The 11,441-nt window shown below is 29.8% G+C and overlaps 1 pseudogene; it reads right to left on the bottom strand.

Annotated features, from left to right (window-relative positions):
• Positions 1 to 1,849: 1,849 nt before the first annotated feature.
• On the bottom strand, positions 1,850 to 7,098 carry LOC148762135 (disease resistance protein Roq1-like; annotated as a pseudogene).
• Between the last annotated feature and the right edge of the window lie 4,343 nt (positions 7,099 to 11,441).

Raw genomic sequence — 11,441 nt, 5'->3', positions numbered from 1 at the left:
AGTCAATTTGGAAGTTATGGTTAAATCAAAGGTGAAGAGTTCGAATTAGGTCGAAAACTGATCCATTCCGATCACCCTTGAACCAACGTGAACACCATCTTTAAGTGACTATCCAAACCACCTCATGCATTCATATAGAGAGCCTAAAATAGATTTATGATGACATGACACAATATATTGAATTATTTGTCATGTATTGTGTATAGGTGGTGAGTCCTCTAATAAGGGTAAAGACATTATGCCAGAGGACCAAGAGTAGGGTATTTTGAACTCTCGATATTGTGAGTAACTTTATTATCGTCTTAATTATGTAAAGTAGTTTTTATTTGTTTTTTTGTGATTTTATAGAAAAGTGAGTTTAAATGGTAAATCTCTATATTTTATAAGCAAAATGTGATTAAATGAATTGATTTTATAAAATTGTCTTGAAATTGAATGATGGCTTGGAAAATGGAGTAATTGGAGACTATTTGTTGTGTTATAAATCATGGTTTTGAATTGACTGGCTTATGGTGATATTGGCATGAATGGCTAACTTGGAAATTGTGTTGAAATTATATGAACTGTTTTGCTTTGCCTTAACAGGCTAGTAATATTATATTAGCCATGTTATGCTGCTGAAATTTTATTGATTTGGTGGGATATCGATTAGCTTACTACAATGGGTGGGTTTCTATGGACCAGCCTATTAGAGGGGCACGGTAAACCCCGTTACATTTTATTTTACCTCGGTACGAGAGGCACGGAGGTTAACTCCTGAGGTAAAGTTTAGAGTTCACTACACGCTAAATCACTAAGTGAAAGTGAACTCAGCCAACGCCAAGGAATGGCTATGCTTTTAAACGTACAAATATGGTTTATGGATATATGTCCTTTCTTTAACAGCCTTGGCGGACTCGGTTGGATGCCTCTAATCAAGGTATCCCCGAGAACGAGTTTTGGCACGAGCCAAGTTTTTAAGCAATTCATAAGCCATGTTGATTATTTGAGTGAAATGAATTTATTTTATTTAGTTGAAATGAGTTTGAAACATTATGAATCATAGTACGATGAACTATTTTAAGTTGTCTCCATTTACTCGACTTTAGATATTTTAGATGATGTTTGTTTACTCACTGAGTTTATATAAACTCACCACCCTCCTTTCCACTCATTCCAAGCTCAAGATAGTCAGTAGATAGCTGATTTCGTCGAGTGCTACAGTTGGATTTGCATCCTAAAAAATCGTAGGTTAACAGTCTTCGTTATTTTTGGTCATTCGGGGGTCCACACGTCATTGTAAATTAAATTACATACTCTAGTTATTTGTGTTACTGTATGTACGAATTTATTTTACTTTTATGCTATAAAAATTATTTACGGATATCTCTATAAAAATTGTTTTATAAGAAAATGGAATATTTTATTCAATATTTTTATTTTATTCTAATAGCTATCATTTCACTTTAAATGAAAGTTTTAGACATCTAAACTTATTTTTGGTTATGAAATATGTATCTTTTACTCACATACTACATTTTTAGATGGTTTTGAAATTTTCGAGGAAAAATGACCAAAATACCCCTGTGAGACGAAAATTATTTTTTTTATTGTTTTGGCTTAGAAATAGCTTATAATCTTTTACAATATGATATTAGCAACTGTTGCTCACAAGGGAGGTGAGAAAACTGATATTAAAGCCTTGTAGGGTTTCGGTTGGCATTTCGGGTAATGAATGTCTATCAGCACATCGCGACGATTGTCATGGGCTCGAGAAGAGTACCGGGTCGTGACAGAATTCTCTTACATTGAAACCAGAAGATGCTAAGCTCACCCAATCACCATTTTCCAATTGATAATCTTTTACTGGCTAGTGGATTAGCCATAAGATTGTGTTACTGTTGGTTTCAGGAATTCCAATGAAACTTGAGAAATAGGACCATGTCAACTGCTTGGTCTCATTAACAAGATGGACAGATGGTAGAAATTCAAATATCTCATCACTAACAAGAGAATAGACTATGCATAGATTTAACCAACTAACTTTTTCACTAGAATTTTGTGACAAAGAAAAAGAAATTTTAGACCTTTCAGAGCGATACTCAAACAAGATTAGAACCTCACTTTCAAAAATAAAATAGCTAGTTATGCCGCTATCATGAAATACCTGAGATATTGAAACCATTATTTATGAAAGTATTCAATAAAGTAAAATACGAAAATAAAAAGTTTTAGGAGACTAAGAAAAGACCTGAGGGGTAGCGATCATTTTTGTGTCTATAAGATAATTATAAATTTGCAATTTAATGCTTCCGATCGAGTCTGTATTAAAAAAGCTTTTGATCTGGTCCACTTCAAAGTTTTCACTTGGTTCCAACTTGAACACACCTTGAACCTCAGTTAACTTTTCACAACCAAAGACAATGCACCTTTTCAAATTTAATAAGCAGGGCAAACTTGAAATCCTGTGCAACAATTGAGACATTATCACGCGCAAGCCACTCGTTGGAAGCTTTGGAAGCCATCGGAGCTCTTTGCAACAAGTTAGTAGAAGTTCGTCAAGCTTTGTAAGGTGGATAATGCTCTTAGGAAGGCTATGAATTGGGTTTCTACTTAAATTTAACAATTTCAAGGAAGGTAAGTAGCTCAAATTAGTGGGCATAGCATCATCAGATAGTTTGCAACTTTCAAGACTCAACTTTACCAAAAAACATGGCAAAGATGCCCAAAAGAAACCCAACTCTTTGCTTCTTTTCAATGATAGCCAAGACAACCACGAATTCAATTCACAAATAGCAGTTCCATTTAAGTTAAGCATTCTCAATGATTTCAAATTCTGCAAATCCCTAGGCACATCATTAAGTGTTGAGCAACCAGATAAAATAAGTTCTCCCAAAGATTCTAATGAACCAATTGTCCTTGGAAGTTTTCTAAGACTTTTACAACTTTTAAGGTTTAAAACATTAACAGCCTTTATCTCACCAATGGATTGATCAACCTCAATCAACTTTATGCAATCTTTCAGCATCAACTTCTCAAGACTATGAAGACTTGATAAGTTAAGGATTTTGAGAAGGGCATGGGAGTCACTAAGATTAAGGATCTCCAAATTTGGAAGAATGTACTATAGAAAAAGAAAAAGAAAGAACACTTAGCCATATAATTTTGTTTTTGCTTTGCAAAAAGTGAAGAGAAATTAAACAGTATCACACCTTTGTATGATTCCAAATACGTTTGAGGCTACTGTTGTGCATCTCAAGAACAACTAGCTTGGAAATATCTAAATTTGTAGGAAGATATTCTTGAGGAAATCCATGCCAACTCAACCATATTAAGCTTTTTGGAAAGTCTTTGAAGTCTCCCTTAAGTTTTACATAATCTATTTAAAGTAGTTTAAGTCTTTGCATCTTCGCAAATGCATCAGTTTCTATATCTACCTCATTTGATATGAAAAATGGATTTTTTGAATGATTTGCAGCTGTCTTTGTATACTTGTCTTCCAGCAATCTTTGTAGGTCAATGGTAAGGCACTTGATTGTTTTTGTACCCTATTGGGGAAAAAATATTTTAGTTAAAAAAACTACGATAAAAGAAAATTGCATAAAAAAAGTAGAAAAAAATGAAGTCTTTCTTACAATTTTTTCTCTTAATTCATCAAATGGTCAAGAGATTCTTGACGAATAATGTTCCTTACTATATCTTTAATCATTTGATACATCATTAGCTTGTTTTTTTCATTAACAACCAAAAAAGACCTATTTATGAGATTTTCAATACCAATTATTGTATAGTAATCACACCTATCTAGAATTATAGTTGTGTAATCTCTATCCTTCCTGATGAATACACAAGCTATGTTAAGGAATAGATTTTTATCATGATCATCTTACAGGGAATCATAGCTTATTCTTAGAATCTTCTGAATTTTGCTATCAGGGATTGCTTTTAATTTCTCTAAGGCACTTTTCCACACATTTATACTTTTACCATATAAAGAAGAACCCAAAACTTGAAGAGCTAATGGAAGCCCACCATAGTGTTTCACTACACTCCTTGCGTATTCCACATAACTGTCAATTGGATCATTCTATCCGAAGGCATAACAATTAAAAAGTTGAAAAGATTCATTGAAAGCTAATTCTTTTACCTCAAATACCTTGCATAAGTCTCCATAACTTGATGATGCTTCAAGATCAAACAATCATGTTAAAAGCATCACTCAATAGACATTGATGCCTACTAGTTATGATGATTTTACTTCTTGGATGAAAAGGAATTTGTGCTCCAATTATTTCAGTTATTTTTTCTGAATCATCCACATCGTCTAACACAAGAAGCACACGTCTTCGACATATAGCTTCTTTGATCTTAGTGATTCCATCATCTGAATTGTGAATTTTGTTTGCTTTCCCCTTCAAGATATCTAAAATAAGTTGTCTTTGCAAACGAACCAGGCCATTGCGTTCTTGAGTAATCTCTCTAACATCAGAAAGGTAACTATAACTTTCAAATCTTTGGATGTTAAGATTGTAAACAACTTTGGCAATGGTTGTCTTCCCAATCCCTCTAATTCTACAAATTGTTGCTATGCCAACCTTATTTGATCCATCTCCCAACCAACTGTTAATGCATGTCACGAGAGAATCTATTCCAACTATATAAGGAGGGACATATAAAGTGGTGTGATGGAGTTTATTTTGAACCTGTTTAATAATATCTTGAATGAATTGCCACTCATACCTACAAATTTTAAAATATATAAATATAATATATATTCAAAATATAACTTAACAAGTGACATCGTGGAAATTGAGTAAAATCTTTAACATTTTTTTTTGTTTTTTGCATAATTTTGATTTTTAATTTCATCTTAACTCATCTTACTTGTCCTTAAAATTCTCAAGTGTATGTTAAATATTAAAGGACACTTTTTCTGAAAATATCATAAACTATTTATTTAATTTATTTAATAGGTTGCTTTAAAAAAAACTTAACTTTTTATTGATATTTTCAAAGGTACCACTGAAAATTAGGGAGGCAACGGAAATTGCTCATACCCTACCCAACCTAACTCTATATTTTCTTATTCTGAACTTGCTCCACCTTGACACTAGATTATCAGCTTAATACCCAACCTTGAACCAAAAAAAAAAAACTATATAACTCGCGTTTGACTTGTTTTGCCTCAAAATTGATTTTATTTTAAGTTATTTTAGTTTAATTTTTATATAAATTTTTATATTTTAATATAAATTATATCTTTATTACTTTTAAATATATTATATTATTAAGCGAATACCTCTAATTAATAATAACTAGTAACTTTATTTGTATACTATACATATATCTATAAATATAATATAAAATATAATATTTTCTATATATACCTATAAGAGGGCACTCTAAATCTCAATCATATTATTTATTAATGGTCAGAGTAGCCAACAGGTCCTTATATTGTAAGATTTTTGTCAATTTAGTCCCTTTACCTAAAAATTGGTCAATTTAATCCCTATACTTTAAAATTTGTACAATCAAGTCCCTTCTTTTAACATTGTCCAAATTAACTATTAATGGTCCTAACGTGGCACTAACATGTCAGACTATGTTGACGTAACGATGACATGTTGACATGGTAACGATAACGTAGCATGCCCAAAATTAATTTTTATAATTTAAAAAAAATTTCTCTTGTCATTTTTTGGTAGAACGTCATAAACATTAAACTAAATAAAAATATAGAGTAACAGGGACTAAATTGAATAAAATTGTCAAGTACAAACACTAAATTGAACAAAGATATCTCATATAGAGACTAAAGTTGGTACTTTTACTAATTTTTGTTTAACATTACGTTTGCACCCAAAATTTACTTTTACATGTCAGAGGTTATTCTTTAATAATAAAAAATTATCAATTTTTCATTTGTACAAAAAATATATAAAATAATTACACTACTTTTTTTTTGTCCCTATATTATGACTTTTTGGTCTTGTGAAATTTATTGTGTAATATAGGATATACTAATAGGAACGTCAACCTAGAAGTCACTGGAGAGTGGAGACACAAACATATATAAATATTCAATTTCTTCCACTTAGAATATTAAGAATAAATAACTTTAAAAAAAGTGAAATAAAAGTTGTTAATTATATTCAAATTATCAATACTAATATATAATGTGACTAATTAAATTAGTAATAAGAATTAAGAGATGACAACTTAATTAAAATTATGAAAAAAATAAATAAAATAATAAAAACACATATAACAATAAAGATATATATTCTTTTTTTGGTTTACTTACTCAATTCAATTTAAATTTCTTTAATATCTATTCTTTTCTCTTCTAAAAAAATTGAAATTTTTTAATTTTGAATATTTCAAAAATGTTTTTTGAAATTTTAAGTACATATGAGAATATAATAAGTAATAATTAAAGTCGATTTTGTATGATAGGAAACAATTGAAAGTGGACATTCGATTTGAAATTGAAGTAGTAAAATAGGTTGTTCACTCACGTAGTGAAAATACATATAACTAGTATCATAAAATAATGAGCATATATAATTTTGCAATTTTTAAGAAGAAATCAAATAGTTTAAAACTTGCTTACCTATCTTCTAGAAGCATGCCTCCCAAATCCGCAACTTCTCTTAAAGCAGCCCTCCATCTTTGCACCATGTCCATCTCAGACTTGAAGCTCTCTTCATGCCTAGCAAATGCTTCTGCAAAGCTCCCTGTCTGCTTCTTGACTTGAGATGGATTCACGTCATAGAAAATTGGCAAAACAATGTGTTTGGAGAATTTCCTATGTTCCATTATCTTTACAAGTTCGTTAAGGCACCATGTGGATGAAGCATAATTCTTTGAGAAGACAATGATAGATATTTTTGACTCTTGCAACATTGCTCTTTCAATTTCGTTTTTTATGTTCCCCCCTCTCTCAATTTCATTATCATCTCTAAATGTGTGGATCCTTGCTTTGACCAAGGCCATGTAAAGGTGATCTATAAAATTTTTATGCGTATCTATACCTCTAAAACTCAATAATACATTATAAGTGTATCAAGAAATTGGAAAGGAAGACTCCTGATGGTGGACCATTGAAACAGCCATCGAAGAACACAAGAGAATCTAGATTGATTGATGAGACACCTAAAATAATGTAGAACAACGTAATTGTGTCATCAAAGAAACAATTTCATAAAAAATTGAAGGCCTTATACCAAGATCAAAGGATCAAAAATAAGTAGTTATATAAGTTAAAAGCTAGAGCTAGGAATATTAAAGATCAAAACTTAGCTGGTAAATGAATTTAGACAAGACAGCACCTTGCTAACAGCTTTTCGTTGCACTTGTACTCTCTATGAAGAGAAAGTGGATTGTAAAACCAGAATAATGATCAAGAAATAGATAACTTTTGTGTGTTATATAAATATTAGACAGGATGGGTTCTTATGAACTAGGAACACTATAATCAAGTACCAGCACTACAACCCTTTTTATACTTAAGTTCACATGATAAAGCCCTTCCTAATGTATTTTTATTTTTATGTGTTTGTAATTTTCACCTGACTCGTCACACTATTAACTAAAGGAGTTGAACTTAAGGAAAACATCATAAATCATTATTTATTCACGACTAAGATTGCTAGGTTGATATATCTCAATATTTCTCCAGATGAAAAGCGTATATATCTTTTATTTGAAAATTTTGTTTCGAATTTCTCTTTTCCTTAAATAAAAAATAGACTATCAATGATTTTCATATATGTTAATCATATTTAAGAATTTTTTTATGAAAGAATAACCTTAAGAAAAGTTGAGTAGGATATAATTTTTTTTAATGAAGTGAACATTGTAATTCGTAACCGACATATATATTTTGGGTATATAATTTGGAATACATATGAAGGAGTTAAGAAGAGAAAAGTTACCTAGAAAAAAAAACCTAGATTGGAAACAATTTTGATTTAGATTAATCATGACTATGAAACTTTTTTTTTAAGAAAATAACATTAAGAAAAAAATAACAGTCACTAAGTAGGTAGAGCTTCGACGTATTTATCTGGGATATATAATTTTAAATACATATATACATAATGAATTACAATGATCACTTCACCAAAACTAATAGTTGTTGATAAAAAATTTTAAAAACATATATGGGACAAGAAGTTATAGTATATATAAATAAAATCATAATAGTTTCACATGACTTTCTGAAATTGAAATCTTCTGAAACTTATTAAGTTGTTCCTTATTTACACTATTTCAAGAGAAACTGTTTTTAATTCCTATGACTTATTTGAGGGTTAATGGTAATTCATTAAAAAAATTAGTCATCACTTTATAGACCACACCAATTCATGCGTCGAAACAAGAAAATTAAAAGAAAAAGTTTATTTTTGCGGGTCTATCACTCTAGAGGCCACACCAATTCATACAACAGAAAAGAAGCTTCAAAAAATAAAATAAAATCATTTTCGCCATGTCTACCTTTCTCGAAAAAGTTTTTTCCTCTTCTTTTTATCATTGATAATCTTTTATTTGATGTTTAAATTGACCGCATCCTAAAATTATTTTTTGCCTCTCCCTCTCTTTCTTTCTTTCTTTTTCCTTTTCCTTTAATCTTCATTCTATAATATTATTTCTAAAACAATTCAACACTTTTGAATTTTTTTAACCCAACCAAAAAGCCCCAAACACGTAAAATCAAAATTTACGAAAAATCCAAAATCCCACGCAGACAAAACTTTATATACCGAATTTAAAAACCCAAATCCCAAATACCAAAACCAACCCAATTTCCTTCCACCACTCTTCGAAGAAATTGTTGCAGGTCAACACCAAATCCCTCAAATGGCAGTCCTTAAATCCCCTTGCACTACTTCAACAAAATTTTCGGCCACCAAGCATAAAACTATTGGACCAAATAGACCATTCCCAATTAAACGGGTTTGACTGGTTCACTTGGATCAAAGTATTTTTGCCCGTCTATTACTTCACAGTCCACGCATATATATGAAAAAGTAATTCTAGCAAACAAATTTCCAATTTAGTTACGGGTCTATCACTTTTTAGTGCACACCCATTCATGCGACAGAAGAAGAAAATTTAAAGAAATTCGTTTAAGTCATGTCCACCTTTCTCGAGAAAGTTATAACTAGCGTTGACTGCTTATCCTTTTCCTAATTACACCAACTATTTTTTTCTATTACTTTTTTTTCTTTTTTTTTCTTTTAATCATTGTTTAGCTTAAATAGATAATTTTTTTATTTGATAATTAAACTAATTTTTTTAAATCAATAATAAAACTAATTTCGTGATAACTAGTGAAGGGACAATGTCTGTCAAAGAATGACATCATTTAATTGATGCTTATGAACACCTTATACTTGTTTAATTTTTTTTTCCGTCAATTTGGTTATGTTGTTTTAGAAATATTTTGACGAAAGAATGTCAACATGTTCATAATTAAGTTGAATGTTGACTTTGCATTAAAAAATTTTATTAAATTATTCTATATGTTTTATTATTTTATATTTAGTTTTCATGTAATAATGGCAACTAGTCAACAACATTACAAAATTTACCTAATAATTTTCAAGAATTAAACTAAAATATTACGTTCTTGGCTTTAGAAATCCCATTGAAAGGATTATTATAGGTCCACATAATATCTTTGGTCTCTTTTACAATCTCCATACGTGATAAAATTTTCAAATAGTTGATTTCTATTAGCAAAAGAATGATATGCGAGTTTGAAGACACTGTAAAGAATGATATCACAACCTCGTGGAAGCTTCTGGGCTGGACCAAACGTGTTAAATGTCAAAGGGAACCTGAGGGGAGTTTAATTATTTTTTATTCCTCTAAATAATTTTGAATTTGCATTTTAACATCTCCATTACAACTCAAATTGAGTAAGTTTTTGTATTCACATGTTACATCATCAAAAATCATATATTAATGAGGATTTAATCATATTATTATAATATTTTTATATTACAATAATTATTCAAATAGTCGATCAATATGGTTAAAAACGTTAATTACAATTTGCAGGATAGCTCTTTTAAATGTTTGCATTTTCATTGTTTCCCCACCCAATTTGATAAAAGAGCGTAGTGAATTAGCAAAGTTTTGAAAATTGAATTAGCAATTTGATTACTTTATTCAAAAGTAATCAAGCGAAAATTGCCAAAAATCCTTCTCACTTCAATCCAAAGGTGGAGGGAGAGTGGTGGCGGCCACCTCCCTTCAGTTTTTAATAATTTTTAAGTTTATAAAATTTAAAATATATAATTTCGTCACTTTTAAATGATTTATGTGGATTTGTTTGGAGTAATGGTACGGAACTTAACATAAATTTTAAAAGTTTAGGTCCAATTCCATTTAAGCTCAAATTTTGAAATTTTTTTCCTTTTTTTTCTCTTTTTTCCCTTAAACCATTCCTCTCTTTTTTTTTTCTTTTGTGTATTTTTTAAACCCTACCCTTTTAACTCATACAATTCTTTTTTCTTGACAGAAACCCTTCATATTTTTTTTCATTTTTTAAACCATTCCTCTTGTTTTTTCCTCTTTTTTCTTGGGTTCTTTTTTTAAAAAAAACCCTATCCTTTAACTCATACAAATTTGAAATCTCTTTCTCCTCTCCAAACCAAATAACTATACTAAACCTTTTAACTCACACAAATTTTGAAATCCCTAACATCTAAGATGAATCTGTCATAATTCATAAGTAATGTTTCTTTAATTCCAAGATCCCAATTCAATTTTAATTTTTACATTTGTTTTATATATGTAATATTTGAATTTATAAAGGATATTGTAGATAAATTATTGTTATATACTTTAATTTAATAGGTATACTTTTTGTCACGACCCGGTACTCTCTTCGAGTCCATGACAACCGCCGCAATATCCCGATAGACATACCTTACCCAAAATGTCAATCGAAACTTTGCAAGGTTCTAGCATCAGTTTTTTACCTCCCCTGTGAGCAACAATTACTAAATATCATGTTTTAAAAGAATATAGACTATTTTCAAATCAAACACAATCAAAAAGTAATTTCTACCGCACAGGGGCATTTTGGTCATTTTTACTCAAAAATTTCGAAACTTGCTAAAAATATAATATATAAATGAAAAATATACATTTCATATCTAAAAATAAATTTAGGTATCTAAATCATCCATTTAAAATGAATTTTTATCTAATAGAACAAAATAAAAATATTGGATAAAATATTCCATTTTCATATGAAACAATATTTATAAAATTTTATGTAAACAACTACTGTAGCGAATAACAAAATAAATTCATATACACAATAGCACATAGCGCCAGGGTATACAAAAATATTTTACAATGCCATGTGAGCCCCAAAATAACAAAAATAAACAGGACTGTAGACCTACAATTTCTAAGGATGCAAATCCAAAAGTAAACCC

Source organism: Theobroma cacao, chromosome 6 (genome assembly GCF_053813885.1).
Source record: "Theobroma cacao isolate CCN51 chromosome 6, ASM5381388v1, whole genome shotgun sequence".
Lineage (NCBI taxonomy): Eukaryota > Viridiplantae > Streptophyta > Magnoliopsida > Malvales > Malvaceae > Theobroma > Theobroma cacao.
Note: the sequence above shows the minus strand (reverse complement) of the source record. Positions and strands in the feature narration are given on the sequence as shown.